At 44.6% G+C, this 20,238-nt stretch overlaps 1 pseudogene; it reads left to right on the top strand.

The window, feature by feature from the left end:
- Positions 1-393: 393 nt before the first annotated feature.
- On the top strand, positions 394-16,142 carry LOC101608257 (annotated as a pseudogene).
- Positions 16,143-20,238: the final 4,096 nt, after the last annotated feature.

Below are 20,238 nucleotides of genomic sequence, written 5' to 3'. Positions count from 1 at the left end.
TGTTCTCTATTATAGCAGTGGGCAAAAGACTTCTGAATTTCATGAAGCAAAAGCTAAAAAAAAAAAAAAGAGAGAGGCAGGGTAACTTATATAAGGTTCCCTTCCAAATCAGGGCAATTACTATTTCTTTTACCATCATTTTATAGAAGTTATACAATGGAGTCACGTAAAGGTGTTAACTGGGGCATGCTGATGCACACCTTTAATTCCAGCACTCTGGCGGCAGAGGTAGGAGGATCACTGAGTTCAAGGCCAGCCTGAGGCTACAGAGTGAATTCCAGGTCAGCCTGGGCTAGAGCAGGACCCTACCTCAGACAACAACCACAATATCAGCAACAACAAAAGCAGCTCTCTCCTTTAGACCAGATGGTGGTAGCGGTAACAAGTGCAGCCATGGCTAAGATTAAGGCTGGGGCCCTTCGGGGGCCAGGAGGGCGGAGGAGCTGAAACAGCTGGACGACCTGAAAGGGGAGTCGCCCCAGCTGCGCATCGCTCAAGTGACCAGGGGTGTGGCGTCCACACTCCAAAATCTGAGCTGTCCAAAAATCCATCGCCTCGAGTTCTTGCAGTCATTATCTAGACTCAGAAAGAAAACCTCAGGAAATTCTACAAGGGCAAGAAGCATAAGCCCCTGGACCTGTGGCCCAAGAAGACCCGAGCCATGGGCCACTGGCTCAGGAAGCCCGAGGAGAAGCAGAAGACCAAGGAGCAGCAAGGAAGGGAGTGGCTGTACTCTCTCTGCAAGAATGCAGTCAAGGGGCTGGAGGAATGGCTTAGTGATTAAGGTGCTTGCCTGCAAAGCCAAAGGACCCAGGTTTGATTCTCCAGGACCTAAGTTAGCCAGATGCACAATGTGGCACATGCATCTGGAGTTCATTTGCAGTGGCCAGAGGTCCTGGCATGCCTATTCTCTCTCTCTCTCAAATAAATAAATAAATAAGTAAATAAATAAAATATTTTTAAAAAAAGAATGTGGTCAAAGCCTGAGCTGTCTGTCACCACAGCAATACAACACAAAACTGCCCAAAACAAACAAATAAAAAATGATGTCAACCTCCTTGGTGTGTAAGTGTGCTTTCTTTCATAGGAGATGCACAGTTCTCCTGGTATGATATAGCCCTGCCTCCTCTGAGTCCACATCAGTGTCGTTTCTTGGGTACCTACTATGTGCTCAGCTCTGCAGTAGACACAAAAGAAAGGCTAGACTCCTGCCTTTACTTCGTGGGTCCCACAGGGGACATGCAACAATCAGCTGTGTGGGATTAAAACTTCTGGGTCACTGGGCATGGTGGTGAACGCCTTTAATCCCAGCACTCAGGAGGCAGAGGTAGGCGGATCGCCACAGGTTGAAGGCCACCCTGAGACTCCATAGTGAATTCCAGGTCAGTCTGGATTAGAGTGAAACCCTACCTTGAAACTCCCCCCCCCCCAAAAAAAAAAAAAACTTCTGGTCTACTTTACCTTGAGACTATGGATTTCTTGAAGGTAAAGATTACGTAGATCTTTCCTGTGTCTGTATGTCCCACTGTACCAGCAGTGTCTGACACATCATTTACATGCTCTATCAGTATTTTATCACCCAAAATGAATTAGCCAGACAGGGAAAGATAAAAACATCGATATGTTTGACTAAGGTCACTCATGTACTAATTACTAATACAAAGGCTGAGACTGGAGTCGAGGGAATGGGTCCTAGCTAATGTCAGTTGGCAGGAAGACTTCCTAGAAGGTGTCTTTCCATTGGAAAGCAGCGTGGTGCCCAGGTGATCATACACAGGGGAGTCTCTGTTTTGTCTTGTGAGCTCATCTTTCTTATTTGAAGTACATGGTAACGTGGTTGGTATTATTCAGCTTCCCACTTGTTTCCTACTCTCCTCATTGCTGTGACAAAATACCTGACAAAAATGACCTGAGGATGGAAGGGTTGGTTTTGGCTCACCGTTTGAGGGAAACTTCTATCATGTCAGGGCAGCAGGACCTTGAGGCAGCCGGTGATGTTGTATCCACAGTGAGGAAGCAAAGAGGGGTGAATGTGGCTGCTCAGCATGGTTTCTCCTTTTTAACTCCTCCTCTGTCCGGGTCCCTATTTCATGGAATAGTACCACCCCCACTTAGGGTGTGTCTTTCCATGTCAGCTAACCCTAATCTAAAAACTTCTTCACAGACATGTCCAGAAATTTGTTTCCTGGGTGATTCTAGATCCTGTCAGGTCAGTGGTCAGGATTCACCATCATGTCATTATTATAATGAATGGGACTGAGAAGATGCCTTGGCATTTGAAGGAGCTTGCTTGCAAAACCTGCTGGCCCGCGTTCAGTTCTACAGAGAAAAGGTTTACTGCAATCCTGCTTTTGGAGGTTCCAGGCCACAGCCAAGTGGCTCCATTGTCTTGGGCATCTGGTAAAGCAATGTAATGGTGGAAGGGTTTTATAGGAACAAACTGTTTATAGTTGCAGCATAAACCAGGAAGCAGAAAAAGAGGAAGAGACCAGGGTTCTTGAGACACCTATGAGGGCACACCCCCAGTACCTAAGGACTTACCTAAGGACTTCCCGCTAGGCCTTTCCTCTTAAATATTCTATCATCTCCCAAGGCAGCCCCCTGGGAAGTATGCCCTTACGAGAGAAACCTTACTTTTGGGGGACATTCAACTTCCAAATTACAGTAGTAAGGGATACCAAAGAACTATGGAGGACAATGGTTTGAAAATGGGAGTACTTTTTGCCTCTCCTGGCACATTGGCAATATTTGGACACTTTTTTTTTTTTGGTTGATATACCTTGGACAGGGGTGCTATTGGCATATAATACTGGTTTATTGGTAGAGGACATGAATATTACTAAACATCATAAAATAATATATCGTGCCCATCCCAGAGATTTGGTGGGCCCTGAGTGTTAGCATTTAGAAACTGATTTAGGATGATGGATGAGCAAAAAAAAAGTAAAAACAGAATCTAGTGGTAACCAAGAGCATGCTGCAGTATGAGTGCCGCCTGGAAGTCAAGACTGCAGTCATGAGTAACACTGGTCTTTCTTCTCTGTAAGGAATTTCCCCAATCTTTTCCTTAGTGCACTTTGCTTCCTTGATTTGTATTTGCACATGTCTTGCCTTGTTTTCCCTTGTTGCTTCCTGTTATGGTTCAGGAAACACTGGGAAGATTTTTGGGTGAAGAATAGGAGTGGAAGGGCTGAGGATGTGGCTCAGTCAGTGCGGTGCTTCCTACGCAAGCACAGAGATGAGAGTTCAGATCCCCAGCACCCACGCCACAGCTGGGCGAGCTGTCATCTGATGATCAGCTTAGTCAGGCTGAATTGCTGAGCTCCAGGTTCAGCGAGCAACCATGTCTCATAAAATAGGATGGAGAGTGACTGAGGAGGATACCGTGTTCACTTCTGGCTTCTGCATGCAAGAACACACACACACACACACACACACACACACACACACACACCCCCCACACACACATCTCAACATGAGAAGAATTTGTAGTGGAAACTAGAAGATAAGTTGACTCAAGATATATCTTTGGGGCTGAAGATATGGCTTAGAGGTTAAGGTACATGCCTGCAAAGAGCCAAAGAACCCAGGTTCAGTTCCCCAGAACCTATGTAAGCCAGGTGCAGATGGTGATGCATGTGTCTGTTGTTTGCAGTGGCTAGAGGCCCTGGCATGCCCATTCTGTCTCTCTGTCTCTTCTTTTCTCTCTTACTCATAAATAAATAAAAATAAAAAAGTTATATCTTTACCTATATGCCATCCAGGCTCAAAGTCTTTCTGTTGAGGTTCATGACTATGTAGTTATTTGGAAGGGTATTTTTGGCTTTGTCAGAGTTCTAAACTGTCAAGTCCAAGGGGCATATAGCTACATTTGTTTACAATAGGGGTGACAGCACGGCATAAAAGCAAGCTTTCAAAAATATAGTCTCTGCGACATTATCCCATCTATCTATCTATCTATCTATCTATCTATCTATCTATCTATCTATCTATCTATCTATCTATCTATCTGACAATTGGTTTTTCAAGGTAGGGTTTCGCTCTAGCTCAAGATAATCTGGAATTCACTATGTAGTCCCAGGCTGGTCTTGAACTCACAACAATCCTTCTACCTCTGTCTCCTGAATGTTGGAATTAAAGTCATGTGCCACCAAGCCTGGCTTTTATTTTCTCATGTTGTAATAAGAATTATCTGAAAAAAAAAAAGAGTTGAGAAACAATATTTCAGTGGTTCATTATATCTCTAGGACACAATTGGGTTAAAAAGATATATTTCTGGAAGACTTCTTAGAGCTTTTATTATTCATTCAGGCATTTTGAATTTCCTTGAGGAAAAAGTTGATATTATACCCTCACACTTAACTGACCGTGAGAGACATTTTACATAACACATATCAACACCTTAGTTTGGGAAACAATGCTCAAATCTCAGCCTTAACCACCTAGTAACTGGGTTCTTTGAACAAAGTGTGTAATTTTCTCAAACCTTAATTTCGCACGTGGAGATTGTAATTACATACAAATGATATTTTCCTCACAATGTATTGGATCTCATCACTTCACCTCATGCTTCTGCTCTTCTAGTCACATGGTTCTGCAATGATTTTGTCTACATGGACTGAAACTGAGGGACTAGATGGAAGGTATCTTATAATCTTTGTACTCTCAGTTCGTTCGTTCTTCTCGGGCTCCTGGCAACACAATGGTCCTCAATAAATAATGGTGTTTATGGAATGAGCCATGGAATGATGTTGTTGACACCTTCAGAGAATGGTAATTCTCCTTTCCTCATCCTTCCTCCGAGGTCAGAAGCTATTGGCAGAGGCAGGCTGTGGAGAGATGGCGAGTTTGACTTTGACGATTTGGGTGCTAAAGGTTATATGCACATGACAGTTAGCTAGTGAGCATCTGAGGCTTGCTTAGGGAAGGTGAGCTACCTGTTCATAGCTTTGTGCCACAAAGTCGCTTGGTTTATTCTTGTCTAGTGTACTCCATATAATCCAGGGCATCAACAGACAGGCTGGTACATCAACTTCTTTCACATCCTTAATTAGTCCTTGCTGCTTCTGGGAAGAACTGAGGTTAGAGAGAAAGCCATTCAAAGGCTGGTGAGGGTCTTGGGGTGCCCTTCTTAAGAGCATCTGAATGTACCCAGTTATGATGAATGCTGAATAAATTGGTGATATGTTTGTTCAGCTCTGAGCAACCCAGGGCTCGTATTTCTCCTTTTCTCTATGAGCAGTATGTTCTAAGGAAAAGGGCTTCGGGCTGGTATAAGCAAACACAGGCTTCAGTATCTGTGAAACCCTAAGTGTGTTTCCTGCTCCCAAGGTTTTTGCCTCTCAAGTGAGGTATGTGACCCTCCAAAATTCTCAACTTCACACATTGGAACTCATACCCCAAGGTGATGGCTTTAGAAGGTGAGAGCTTTGGGAGGTGATTATGTTAGGGGCCTCTGCCCTTGTGAATGGGGTTGAGGCTTTCATGAAAGGCCGGGAGGGAACTGATGGGGCTCCTTCTTGTCTTTCAGGCTTTTCCACTCTGCATAGATGATTATATGTCACGGTCCATGAGAAATAGTCCCTCATCAGACACTGAAACTGCTAGAACCATGATTTTGGACTTTTCACAGTTAGAACCATGAGAAATAGGTTTCTGTTATCAGCAAATTTCCCAACCTGGTGCACAAACGAACCACGACAGCATGTGTACGCAAGAGGAAGAGGGAGTGGGTATCGTGCAGTCAGCTAGAACTGCTCTCCCCACCACAGCCAGACTCCAGGGCTCGATCTCCCCCAGGGCCCGAGGGATGGCTCTGTTCTCACGTAAGTACAAAGCATCCCCCGAGAATCACGAAGAACTTGTAAAACAACTTAAGGGAGGAAGAGCTTCTTTTGGCTTACAGTTTCAGAAGGTTCGACCCGGGGTTGCTTGACTCTGCTGATTCTGAGCCTGTGAGCAGTGGGAGCAGGGGTCGTAGGCTACTGACTTCATGGTGGACAGAAGTTAGAGAAATAGAGAGTGCGGAACTAGGGCCAGGTATCAAAGGCATATCCTATGTTCCTCCAGCTAGGCCCCCACCTCCTAAGGTTTCTACCGCCCCCTAAGATTGTGCCGCCAGCTGCTGACCAAGAGTTTAACATATGAGCTGTAATAAGAACTGGCAGCTCAGCTCCTCGATGTCTGGGTTTCCACACACATAAACTGATGTTCAGTGTTTGGATATTTAGTTCACACAAGTTGGATTGAAATAATAAGCAATTCTTCTGGAAAAGAAATGGAGAAAAAAAATTTGCCCAAAGTTTCACCCAGATATTTGGAAACACTAGGAAAGCTTCCTTTCTCATGGAAAATCTGTCCTTTCATCCAAATGGTAATGTGTGGGATGTGGGAATCTCTCCTCCCTTATTACTGAACAGAGCACTGCAAACGATGGCAGTGATGTTCATTCAGGCTCCCTGAGAGCAACTGCCAAAGCCAGGCCTTGCTCAGATGCACGCAGCTTACTTGGGAGGTGTGGTGGCGCTCTAATGCAGCACTGAGACCCTCCTTCCCGACAGAGGGCCAAAGGCTGCAGGGCCATGGCCTCAGCTGCTAGGGTGCCCTCCTCAGGGCAGCTTCCTTCGCAGTGAGCTGCCTCATCCCACTTGCCATGATGATGTGGGGGTGTGATGCCTGGCTATCTGGGTGTGATGTCTGCTGACTCCTGCCATGTTTCTCCTACCATAACAAAAACCTGCCCTCAAAACTGTTATCTGGAAATAAACCCTTTTCTTCCACAAGCTGCTTCTAGTACGACGTTGAGTACCAGCCACAAGAAGATATCTTCTACAGTGTCCTGTAGCCTAGGCAATAATGGGGTATTCCCTCTAAAGCTAAGGGCAAAATGTTATGTCTATGCTGTAGAGTGAATGTTTGTTTCCCTCAGTGCTTATGATGAATCTGAATCCTTAACTTATGATATTTAGATATGGGGGACTTTAGGAGGTAATTATGGCATATGAGTGGCATTTGTGCTCCTATCAAACACCACAGATCCAGAGATCTGTTCACTCCTTCCATGTGAGGATGCAGTGGGAAGATGCAATCTATGGACCAGGAAGTGGGCCCTTCTAGTCACCCAATCTGCATCTTCTTGGTTTCGGATTTCCTAGCCCCTAGAACTGTGGGAAATAAATTTTCTTTATACCCCCCCCCCCCCCCCACTGTCCACAGTATTCTTGTTAATAGCAACCTGAATAGACTAAGACACCTGTGGTGCTTTGATCCAGACGTCCCCTATAAACTGATGTGTTCTGAGTGCTGTTCTCCAGCTGGTGATAATTTGGGAGCTGAAGTCTTGCTGAAGGAAGTATGTTGTTGGGGGAGGACTTAGGGGTGTTATAGTCAGTTTCCCCTTGCTAGTGTTTTGGTCACTTTCTTTCCAAGTTGCTAAAATTTTATTAAGAATTTCAGCTTCTATGTTTGTGAACAATTTTAAGTGTATAGCTTTTCTTACTTTTTTTCTACCCAGATAATTCTAGCCTCACAGAATAAGATAGTAAATATTTATCTTTTTAAAAAAATTACATTTTATATTGTTATTTTTGTTTGTGTGTATGTGTGTGCGCATGCACATACACATATACATGTGTATGTGTGTAATGTATGTGTAATGTATGGTGTGTGGTGTCTGCACATATATGTGTCCTTGTACTTGCTCTTTCACCTGGTCTTGTTTTTTTTCCTTGGTTTTCCAAGGTAGGGTTTCACTCTAGCTCAGGCTGACCTGGAATTCACTATGTAGTCTCAGGGTGGCCTCAAACCCGCTGCGATCCTCCTACCCCTGCCTTCCCAGTAGTAGGATTAAAGGCATGTGCCACCATGCCCCGGCCTGGTCTTATTTTGAGTCGGTGTCTCTATTTACTAATTTGGAAGCTAGTAGGGCTCTCAATATTGTCTGCTTCTCTGTGGGACTAGGATTTTGGGTGCACATGGCCACACCCATCTGTTTTACATAGCATCTGGAGTTTTGAATTCAGTTTCAGCCCCCATTAGCCCCTCATGCTTTCCCAGGAAGCATACTTAACCACGGAGCACTCTCTCCAGCCCTCCTTTCTTTTTATTTTTGGAAATGTATGTGGAAAATTCATGTCATTTTGTTTTTCCTTAAATGGTGGATAAACCTCTCATTTATTATGGCTATCAGGTTTTGGAATTTTCTCTGTTGAAAGATTTTAAACTTTAATTTCCTTAAATGAATAATATAATCTTTAATAAGAGTAAAATAATAATAGTTTAATCTACTTATTATAGGACTGTTGAGGCTATCCATTTTTGGGGGTGATATTTATTAATTTTTGTCTTTTAATAATTTTTTACCCATTACATTTAAGATCATGAATTTATTGTCATAATATCATTCATGATATTTCCATAACATTTGAATATCTGTAGGATCTGTTGTGATGTCTATTCTTTCCTATAGAATATTTATATATTTTGGTTTTTCCCCATTGCATTAGTATCTTTAGTTTTATTACTTTTGCTAATTTTTCCACAGGACTAGCTTTTGTTTATGTCAAATTTCAAGAACAGATTTTTCCACTTCTCTGTTTTATCTGTTCTTTTGTAATTTCATTTCTTTAGGTTACTTTGGGCTTAATTAGTTTTTTTTCTTGCTTTGTAGATGAGAAGCTTATCTTATTAACATAAGACTCATTTTTTTAATACTACAGAGCCATGTACTACATAACAACATTTCAGTCAATGATGTATATAGTGGTGGTCCCATTGGCTTTTATCATTTAGTGACATTTAGTTTTGTGAGTGTACTGTAAGATGTTTATACAATAATGAAATTGCTTAAGGATGTATTTCTCAGAAAATAACCCATATGAATCTAATGTAAATATGTAATTTTGCAACCAAGCACTCTTATAGTAATGTGTTTTTATTTTTATGAAGATTAGATATTTTCTAATTTCCCTAGTGTTTCCTAATAGATTTGTGGGTTACTTAGAAGCAAATTACTCAATCAGTCACTTTTTTTCAGTTTCTCTCTTCTGGTACTTTGGTACTCCTCCAAGTTCTAGCCCACCACGATAACCTGGACTCTGCTGCTCCTCACCTCAACTCTGAGAGACTGGCAGGCTCTATTAGCATAGCCTCTGTTCTCATACAATCAGAAACTGCCTCGGTGGTACAAGCTGGTGCAATAGTTTCTTTGCAGTAATAAAAGCCCCGAGTTGCCAGTTACATAACATCTGAAAACTAGTGGGACCTACTGTAAGGGAATTAGGTCCCTGGAGGTGTGTCCCTGGAGGGGACACTGGGGCTTTGGCCTCACCTCTTTGTTCTCATGTGTTTTGTCTGTTTGATTAAGCTGTTTAATGTAGAGAATAAATCTAGGTTCTGTTACTCCATCCTGTCTAGAAGTGAAAGTCTTCTGTCTTTAAAAATATATTTTATTATTTATTTGATCTATAGAGAGAAAGAGAGGGAGTTAGAGAGAAAGGGGAATGGGTGTGCCAGGGTCTTTAGCCACTGCAAATAAACTCCATACACATGTACCTCCTTGTGCATTTGGCTTATGTGGGTACTGGGGAATTGAACCTGGGTCCTTAGGCTTCACAAGCAAGTGCCTTAATCACTAAGGCAATAAAACATATTGCAACTGTAAAGTTAAATACAATGCTTGGGGTAACAGTGAACAATTACTTGGACAAGAGAGTGACTGGGGTTCTACGGCTTAGCTAATCAGCTGATTAAGACTTGGCAGAATTTTTCAATCAAAACCAGTACTTTTGGGCTGGAGAGATAGCTTATCAGTTAAGGTGCTTGCCTGCAAAGCCTAAGGACCTATGTTCAATCTCTCTCCAGATCCCACATAAGCCAGATGGACAAAGGTGAGGCAAGAGCAAGGTCGTACATGTACACTAGATGGTGCAAGCATCTGGAGTTTGATTGCAGTAGCTGAGGCCCTGGTGCACCGATTTTCTCTGTCTCTCAGTCCCTCTCTTAAAAAAGAACACTTTTTTTCCTCTGTGAGAATATATCTTTCTTTTCATAATGGATATTATTGGAGATTGGCTAGTGTCCCTATAGATGACTGCTCTGTCTCAAGTTGACTTCTGCTGACCCTTTAATTTCCTTTGTAGTGCTCCTTTTCTGAAATCGTCTTGATCTACTTACCCTTCAGGTACAGTGAAATTTCCAAAAGCCAGGACATTACCTATTCCACCACTGAATGACCACAGCCTGGAGCTACTATCAGGAATTTCATATGTGAAACTGCTAATGAGCAGCATGTCTGACTGAGTACTCCCACAGGACACTCACAGGCTTTGGAGCTTTCTCTGTAGTAACTTTTTTTTTTGAGGTAGGGTCTCACTTTATCCCAGGCTGACCTGGGATTCACTCTGTAGTCTCAGGGTGGCCTTGAACTCATGATGATTCTCCTACCTCTGCCTCCGGAGTGCTGGGTTAAAGGCATGTACTACCATGCCTGGTTAACTTTTTTTTTTTTTTAAAGATTTGTTGACTAAAGTAACTTTAGGACTCCTCTGTACAGATAAACCTGGTCCAATTCTTACCTTGACTAGGAAACTAGAGGAGGATCATTGTCCTCCATCTCTCGATCACACCCTCCACTACCAGGGACACACAGTTCACTGGAAGACCATGCCTTACCTGCTATCGAGTCTCTGTGTACCAATGGTTAAAATTAAGAGGGTGGGTGTTTTAAATGACAATTTTACAGCCTGGTTTGTAGTATTTATTATGGTTTCTTTGCTGAAGAAGTTTCTGAGCTGCACTGCAATGTTGTGGAAAAGTCCCTCACTGGGCTCATCCTACGTAAGAGCTCCTTGGGGGCAAAAGCATTCACCCATTCAGTCCGCTCACCAGGAATCCAGCCAGCACAAACCATGTTCTCCATGCTGAGCATGGGGCTCCCCAGTGTTTGGCAAGGCAGATCCTGGATTCTGCATGCGTACTCCAGAAGATAGAATTTTGAACATCTTGTGGTATAAACACACAACGGAGCACTCATTCATTTGCTTATGTATCCATTCACTGAAACTTGCTGAGGACTGATGAGGTATGATGATTTGTGTTGATTGTCGGCTTGACAGGACTTGGAATGAGCAGTGCAGGATTGCGTAGGTTAGGTTAGCCTCTGGGAATGCCTATGAAGGATTGTCTGGATCAGGTTAACCGCTGTGGGTGGCGGCACCTTTTCTTAGGCTGGGGTCATGGGCTGTATGACAAGAAGGCAGCTGGCTGGCATGGGCGCTCACTGCTTTCTGCTTCCTCACTGTGGACCGAGTGTGACCGCTTCCTCAAGCTCCTGCTGTCATGATGGACTGTGACCTGGAGCTGTAAGCGGAAATAAATTCTCCTGCCCTTATAAACTGAGTTTTGTCCCAGCAGCAAGAAATTGACCGATATACCAGGCAACCAGGCATTGTGCTTGGTGTAGGGTTACCACGGACACTTCACGGACAGGACAATATGTGGAGGAAAGGATACCCCGTCAATAATCTCGCCAGCCAGAAGGCGTAGGAAATTGTATTAGGGGAGTTGATGTGGTTTTGTAGTGCTAGGGAGGGTTTCCCTGACCGAAAATGCGGGTGGAAGCCCAAGACCCTGAGGTGGGGGGCAGCTACGACGTCCAGGGAACCGAGAGGAGAAGGCCAGGCGCTGGCAGCTAGGGAGAAGGGTAAGGAGGAATTTACTTCTGCTGGACAAGTAGGAAACGTAATGATGGCTTTTATATAAACAGATGTCCCTCCCCACTCCCATGGGACTCAAATCTAGGCCTGCAGCACCCAGGAGAATGAGACCGGATACAGGCATGCCAAGGGCTCAGCGAGGCCCCCTCTCTTCCCACCACTCTGGTGCCCATCTCTGGGTGGGCAGAAGAGCTGACAGGAAGCATTGCAGGCCTGTGGAATAGACCCCATCCTATAATAAGTCTTATCCACTGCCTGCACTGAATCCCTTCCAGGGCGCACTGGGGCGGCTCTCTGTACAAGTCCAACACTGATTCAGCTGCTGGCGGGAATGTGTTGTGGATGGTGGGGAGAAGGAAGAGGAGGTAGGGGAAAACTGGCAGAAAAAAAAGAGAGACAGGGGAAGAGGTCCACCCAAGGGTTAAATCTTCCTGGCCTGCATCTACCCTCACTCTGCGCAGAGGCTGTGTTTATAGATGGGATAATTGCAAGGCTTTGAAAGCAGAGCTCAAGTGCGGGGGTGGGGTGGGGTGGGTGGGGGTGGGGCAGCCTGGGTCCCACCTACTTCTGGGAGCTGCTGCCCGCACCCACTGCCTTCCTCCTTCGAACAGGGCTCCCAAAGCGCCCTGACAGTGACGGGGCCCACGGGAGCATCTTTCACCAGGCGCTTGGTGGAATCACATTCACTTTCTAAGCTTTCAGTGCTCCAGGGGTCTCTGGAAGTTACTTCCACCTCTTTCCCCAGCTCCTTGCTGACCACCTGCGCTCAGTGGTCTCGAAACCCCGCCCCCCCCCCCCCCCCACTAGCCACTCTGGTTTTATTTCTTCCATGTTTGGTCCACATCAGAAAACCATCTTGTTGATTTTTTTTTTTAAAAAAACTTGTTTATTTAATGTTTGCTTTGTCTATCTTGTTTGCTGAAAGCCTAGCATCCAATAAATATTGTTTGCCTAAATGAGTGCTTATTTAATAGAACAGGAATCTGAGGCTCTGAAGGGCTGGCCAAGTGATCTCACGGCGAGGAGGAGATGAAGTGGCAGAGTTGAAATTTGCATTTGGGTGTCATTGTCTTCTGAGCTGAATGGTCTTAATATTGGGCCAGATGCCTCGAATTCGGATGTTCAGAGGGGCAATGAATGCAGAGGAGGGGGAGGGCGAAGGGAGGAAGAATTGGTGAGGGAAATCTGAATCTAGGGCTGGGGGTGGGGGAGAGTGCTTTCTAAAGATGAACTAGGGCTCCCTCCACCCCTCCCTGGGCTAAAGGGCAAATCCATCTGGTTGTGGTTAATTGTGGCTGATGTTCTGATTTTTCAATATAGAAAATTAGAATTTTTTAAAATATGAAATTTCCCATTTTTAAATGCTGGCAGTAAGACTGCATCCTGCAGCCTCTACCCTCTGCGTACCCAGTCCGTGTTGAAAGCATCACTGGTAACACTTACCCCTTCCTTGGATGCTGTACTTTGGGGGTTTTAAAGTTCTCCTTTTAACAATGTTTCTCTTTGTGCATATGAGTACGTAGCGCGTGCGTGTGTACCTGTGTGTGTGAAGGCTAGAAGACAGCCTTGGGTCTTATCCAGGATGCCATCCATGTCCTTTTCATTTTAAATTTCTTGTTCATGTTTTATTTATTTATTTGAGAGCGATAGACACAGGGAGGAAGACAGATAGAGGGAGAGAGATAGAATGGGCGCGCCAGGGCTTCCAGCCTCTGCAAACAAACTCTAGACGCGTGCGCCCCCTTGTGCATCTGGCTAACGTGGGACCTGGGGAACCGAGCCTTGAACCGGGGTCCTTAGGCTTCACAGGCAAGCGCTTAACCGCTAAGCCATCTCTCCAGCCCTTAAATTTCTTAATTATAATACTAATCGTTATTATTATCACATATTCCCATGTGGATACATCATGTGTTGGTACCCTCCTTTTCCTCATCCCTGCTCCCAATTCCACTGGGGACCCATCTTAGTGGGGTTGCAGGTATTTCCTGTGGGGTTTTGGTTTGAGACAAGGTCTCTCAATGGCCTGAAGCTCACTGATGCTAGTCTGGCTGGGATAGTGAGCCCCAGGGATCACACTGATTCTACCTCCCCAGTGCTGGGCTTACACTACCACTCCTGCCATTTTTACATGGGTACTTGGGATCAAACTCGGGTATTTATGTTTGTCAAGTCACTTTACTCTGAGCTATCTCCTTAATCCCCCAAATTCTTTTTTAAAAAATTTACTTATTTATGAGGGGTGGGGAAGAGGCAGATAGAGAGAATAGGTACGCAAAGGCGTCTAGCCACTGCAAATGAACTCCAGACACATGTTCCACCTTATGCATCTGGCTTTATGTGGGTACTGGGGAATTGGACCTGAGTCCTTAGCTTTGCAGGCAAGTGCCTTAACCACTGAATAGTCTCTCCAGCCATCCAAATTCTTTTTAATTCTCATAATGGCTCAGGATAGAGGAAAGGGAAGATGGGAAACCCATTTTGTAGGTCAGCAAACATATCTCAAGAAGCTCCCATGAGCTACAGGGAAGCTGCCAAGAGTTCTCACTCAGGCTTTTGCCTGCCATCCCTTGCCGGTACCTTGTCAAAGAGCTCTGCTCCACTCCCTTTATCTCCTTCTCCATTTGGGGCATACAGGATGGCTCTGTGTAGTGGGTGCGGGTGAAGAAATCCCATTTGGTGGCACCTATGGGATTGAGATGTCGCCCCGCCCCCCGGTAGAGAACATGCCATTTCCAGGTCTATGCAGAGATGCCTGGCCTGGCTCCCCTTGTCTGGAGATACAGGTTTGAAAATACTGTTATTCTGACTAGTAACATAGATCCACCAATCCACTTTAGTTCATTTGGATTAGACTGCAGCAGCCCAACCAGAGAAGGGGATGCTTGGCTCCTCTGTAAGCTCTTAGGGTCCAGCCTCTCCCTTACTCCAGCCTAGGTCACTCAAGAGTAAAGAAGAAGGGGCTGGAAGGATGGATTAGTGGTTAAGGCATTTGCCTGCAAAGCCAAAGGATCCTGCTTTGCTTACCCAGGACCCACGTTAGTCAGATGTACAAGGGGCGCATGCGTCTGCGTCTGGAGTTCATTTGCAGTGGCTGGAGACCCTGGCGTGCCCATTCTCTCTCTTTCTCTCTCTCTCCCTCTTCCTCTGTCAAATAAAAATAAATAAATAAATGAATATTTGTTTAGAAAAAGAGTAAAGAAGAAGGATGGTTGACAAGTGAAGGAACGAGTGAATGAGTCCTTGAGGACAAAGGAATCACAGCAGTAATTATGATGTGCCATAGTCATGGCTTTTGGTGGACCTGTTTATTCTGGACACTGTTTTAAGCCTTCTAGGAACACATTGAGGGATGAGGGTGAACCTAGAACAGCAATTGGCTTGGGGCACATCACTTATGATCCTCCCAGTAACCCTGGGAGAGAGCCGTTGATATCATCATCATCATCTCTATTTTGCAGGTAAAGAAACCAGGTCAGTGGGAATGAGGCATCTCCCAGGTAACCCAGGGTGGGAGTTCTGGACCAGGGTTTGGACCCCAGAGCTCATGTTCTCACCTGCCAGGGAAGACCAGAGATGACGATCATTGAAAAGTGCTGTGATATAGACAGGGTTTGTCTCCTGAGTGTACATGTGTTGAGAGCTTCGTGCTCAGTCAGGTGGTGTTAGGAGCTGCTGTGGAACCTTTAAGAAGTGGGGGTTAGTGGGAAGCAATTAGTTCATTGAGGGCATTGCTCTTGGAAGGAAAAGGTGGAATTGTCACAGGATCCTGTTTTCTTGAGAGTCGTTATGAAAGTTCAGCAGCTTTCCGTTTCACTGTGTGATCTCTCTCTCTCTCTCTCTGGCTCAGCTCAACATTATGCCCTTACCAGATGCTGAATTGATAGGATTGCTGGACTTTGGACTTTCCCCCTCTCCCAAACTGAGCTAAACAAACCTCTTTTTATTAATAAAGTCCCCAGGCTCAGGCATCTAACTATAGTAATGGACAATGAACTAATACAAAGGGATGGAGAAGGGAAGAAAATCACACAAAGGAGTCAAGAACAGTCACATGTGTGGAGGAACCAGGGTGAGACGAAGCAGCACTGGGGGCCTCTGGGAGAAGGAGTGTCAGTGTGAGCTAAGCATTGGAACGCAGTTCAGGGACCCCCATCCCCGGGGCTGTTCCCATGTGAAAGTGATGGAAGCTGACAGATTCAGGATTCATATGAAGGTTCAGCTCTCTGGGTACCAGGCGGAAATTTGCCTGAAGCCGAGCCGGGGCATGATTTGTCAGCAGGGCTTGACCTCAGTTGCCAGCCAGGCCCTGAACCCCTGCACTTCGTGGAGGTTGGCTGCACGTTGGTGCTGGTGGTCCCTGATGCAACGGGTCAGAAGGGCTTCAAAAACGGCAAGAAACAACAGGCTCCATCAATCTTTTCCTCGTGAACTTAATGTTTTGAGGAGGAAGTATGTAATTATATGAAGTTGTTATGTACAGAGGTGAGACCTAGCTGAGACCTCTGTTGTGTCCAGTGCAGGAGGTCTGGGATGTTGGCAGATCTAGTATATATCTTCATAGCTCACGGTAGAGATGATGAGGCAATGCACGTGCTTTCAGACTACTTTCGTTTTTGCCTGTCTCCTATAGTAAGGAAAGCCTTTTACACCATCATGGAATAGACGCAAAATGGGAGCAGAGGAAAATTTGGTTTCTGATCAGGCCTGCCTGGGAGCCAAAGCAGCTGGGTGGAGCCAACTGAGTCACATCAAGGCTCAGTCCTCAGGTGCAGAGAAATGTAGGAGCTAGGTTCATGCATGTCGTGAGATCAGCTGAAGAGCATGATGATCCAGATGCTGTCATTCAGTAGGTCAAGGAACTATGACATGGTGCTCAAGGGAAGATCAAAGTAGGCAGATTTCCCATCCTTGTGTATTAGTCTATGGTGACTATGGTAGTTTGAATGTGGGGTGTCCTCCCCACATTTGTTTGTGACTCAACCTCATGCTTGATTCCCCAGCTGGTGGAGCTTTTGGGAAGCCGAGCCTTGCAATTTCGTGGTCCACCCATGTTTGCCAGTGCCGGCCAGCTCTCCCCTGCTGCTTCCTCCCTGCTGACATGTGGGGATGTGAGCCAGCTTCCTGTTCTTGCCACACTCTCCCTGCTGCGATGAAACTTCCCCTTGAAACTGCAATCTAGAAATAAACCACTTACTTCTGTGAGTTGCTTCTGGTCATGTGTTTTCCCCAGCAGCCAGAAGGTACATGCTAAATAAGGAGCTGTGAGGACAAGATCATTAGGGGCTTCCGGGAAAGGTGATAAGTGAAAAGAATGAAAGGAAAAGGAAAACCAACTTGCTCCTTTCTGTTATTATTTTTTTAAATGGTGTTTCACATGTTGTTGTGGGATGGTGTCTTTGATGCTTAGAATGTGGCAGCTATGTTGTGACTGTGAGGGGGAATACAATATAAAATGGCAGGGGGGTTGGCCATAGCACCAATCAGGGACATGGATGTCTCCTTGGGATCACCTATATTTGTGTATTGTTTAATCAGTAATAACACTCTTTATAATTAAAGCCACTATTAGTGGTATTTGTATTCTTTGCAGTTGAAGCAGTCTTTACTGATCTAGAAGCATAAATCTAGAGGCTAGAGTCCTGGAGGTTAGTGTGTATATACACATGTGTGTATGTGACGTGTGTTTGTATTTGCATTTGTGCATGGGTATCTGTGTGCCACCGGGCATGTGTGGAGGTCAGAGGACAACCTCTGGTGTTGGTCCATGCCTCCCACCTTGTTTGTGGCGGGTCTCTTGCTATTCGTGGCTGCAGTTGCCAGGCTAGCTGGCCCACGAGCTTCTGGCGTTTCTCCTGTCTCCATCTCCCCTCTTGTTGCAGAGGTGCTGGGGATATAGACGCTTGTGCTGCCATGTGTGGCTCTTTTACTATGGGTTCTGAGGATCCAAACTCAGGTATTCATGCTTGCATGGCAAGTACTGCATTCTTTTTAATCTAAATCTTTGTTTTTTAATTTATTTTCTTATTACATTTAATTTTTTTTAAAAAAATTTTTATTAGCATTTTCCATGATTATAAAAAAATATCCCATGGTAATTCCCTCCCTCCCCCACCCCCCACACTTTCCCCTTTGAAATTCCATTCTCCATCATATTACCTCCCCATCTCAATCATTGTACTTACATATATTTAATTTTTTTTTTTTTGAGGTAGGGTCTCGCTCTGGTCCAGGCTGACCTGGAATTAACTCTGTAGTCTCAGGGTGGCCTTGAACTCATGGCAACCCTCCTACCTCTGCCTCCCGAGTGTTGGGATTAAAGGCATGTGCCACCACGCCTGGCTTACATTTAAATTTTGTATAGACATATAATATGTTGGTACCATTATTTCCCTCCTCCCTGACCCCACTCCACCGAGGGAGCCTCCTTAGTGGGTATTTTATCTACTGAGTATCTCCCCAGCCTGAGTTTGGATTCTTTAAACTAGCTCCCAGTGCTACTGTGGCTGGTTCACATTCCTGAGTGGTTTGTACTTTTCTTGTGAAAGGCAGCAGAGAAGGAAAGCTTCAGGGTGGTGCGGGGCCTGCTAGCTTTGGTCCAGGAGGCCTTGTTTTCCTCATTTCCTTTCCCTCTTATAGGGAGACACCTTTTTATTAAATGCAAGCCAGCCACTCCCCCTAACAAGGCAATCAAGAATGTCCTGATCAAAAGCACTAGTGTGGAGCTACCTCCCCAGGGCCATCGCAGGAACGGACTGGGTGAGATGGGAAAGAGGATGCTCCAGGCAGACATAGTGCTCCTGACACTCACGTGGATCCCATTAGCTATCAATATGTCCTCCTCTTCTCTCTGTTTATCTATACTTTTATGCTCACACTCTTATTTTTTTTTTTCAAACAGATTCTTACTCTAGCCCACACTTCCCTTCAACTCACTATGTAGCCAGGGCTGACCTTGAACTCCTTATTCCTCTGCCTCTACCTCTTGAGTGCTGGCATTACAGTCCCACACAGCCACACCGGGCTTTTCCATTGTCTTAATTACTACATTTGCGTTTTCTGGATCTCTTAACTTCCCAGATACATTGTAGAATTAGCTTGTCAATTTCTGGTGAAAAGTGGCTTGGAATTTGATAGAGTTTATGTTGAACCTATAGATTAGTCTGGGAGAATTGCTGTCTCAGTGTGTCTTAAGTCTCCTCATCCCAGCACATATGATGTCTTTTCACTTTTTAGATCATAGCAGATTTCAACATATTTGTGGATTTTAGAACTTTTACATTTTGTACTTTTTTTTTGCTTATTCCTAAGTATTTTATGTTTGATGCTTTCATAAGTAGATTTAACTTTTCCATGTTTAGTTTTAGATTGTTCATTGCAAATGTATAGAAATACAATTGACTTTTTTGCATTGATTTTGCATACTGAAATTCTGCTGTGCTCTAGGTAACACAATAGATTTTTCTTTTGGCATCTTAATACTACTTCCTTCCAATCTGCAACGTTTCTGAATTAACTTTCCTTCATTTTATCCTAAGGCAGTATATTCTAAAAGCAAACTGATGACACAAGGTAGCTTTCATTTTAAAAAACTTTTTATTAACAACTTCCATAAATCTAAACAATATGCCATGATCATTATCTCCTCGTACCACTCTCCCGTTTACCTTTCCCAACTCCCCCTCCACTGAATCCCTTCTTTCCAAGTAGTCTCTCCTCTATTCTGATATTTCTTTTCCTCCTATTATACAGGTCTTCATTCTTTATTTTGAGGTAGGGTCTTGCTCTAGCCTAGGCTGACCTGGAATTCACTATGTAGTCTCAGGTGGCCTCTAACTCACAGCTATCCTCCTACCTCTGCCTCCCAAGTGCTGGGATTTTAAAGGTGTGCACCACCACGCCTGGCTTTCATTCTTTATTGGCTCACTTCTGTACTGAATCAGATATGAAGCAAGATGGGGAATAGTCTCAGATATCTTGGGGGAAAAGGTAGCAAAAAGAGAGAGAGGAAAAAAAAAATAAAGGAGAATGTAGAAGTTACTTTCTCATTGCTGGACAAAACACCTAGACAGAAACAGCTCGTCGAAGGAAAGGGTTTATTTGGATTTACTGATTCAAGAGTAAGCTTCATCAGGATGGGAAAAGCATGCATAATCAGACAGCCAGATGGGCCTTATATCTCCACAGCAACAGGAAGGAAGTAGTCTAAGTACTGTACTTGGAGCTGGGTTATATTTCCCCAGAGCATGCCCCCAGTGAAACACCTCTTCCAGCGAGGCTTCACCTTCTAAAGGACCCACAATTTTCCCAAATTTCCACCAGCTGGGGACCAAGTATTCAAAACACAAGAGCCTATGAGGGGCATTTCATTCAAACTACCACAGAGAGGGAGCAAGAAAAGGTAATATAAACACATGCTAATAAAAAAAAAAACAGTAGAGGAATGAGGAGATCAGTGCATGTGTGGTTTTGTCTTCTAAGAGCATGGCACAGGTATCTGGTCTGCATCTGGTTCTGGCCTTTTTTG

This window comes from Jaculus jaculus, chromosome 7, assembly GCF_020740685.1.
Source record: "Jaculus jaculus isolate mJacJac1 chromosome 7, mJacJac1.mat.Y.cur, whole genome shotgun sequence".
Taxonomy (NCBI): Eukaryota; Metazoa; Chordata; class Mammalia; order Rodentia; family Dipodidae; genus Jaculus; species Jaculus jaculus.
Note: the sequence above shows the minus strand (reverse complement) of the source record. Positions and strands in the feature narration are given on the sequence as shown.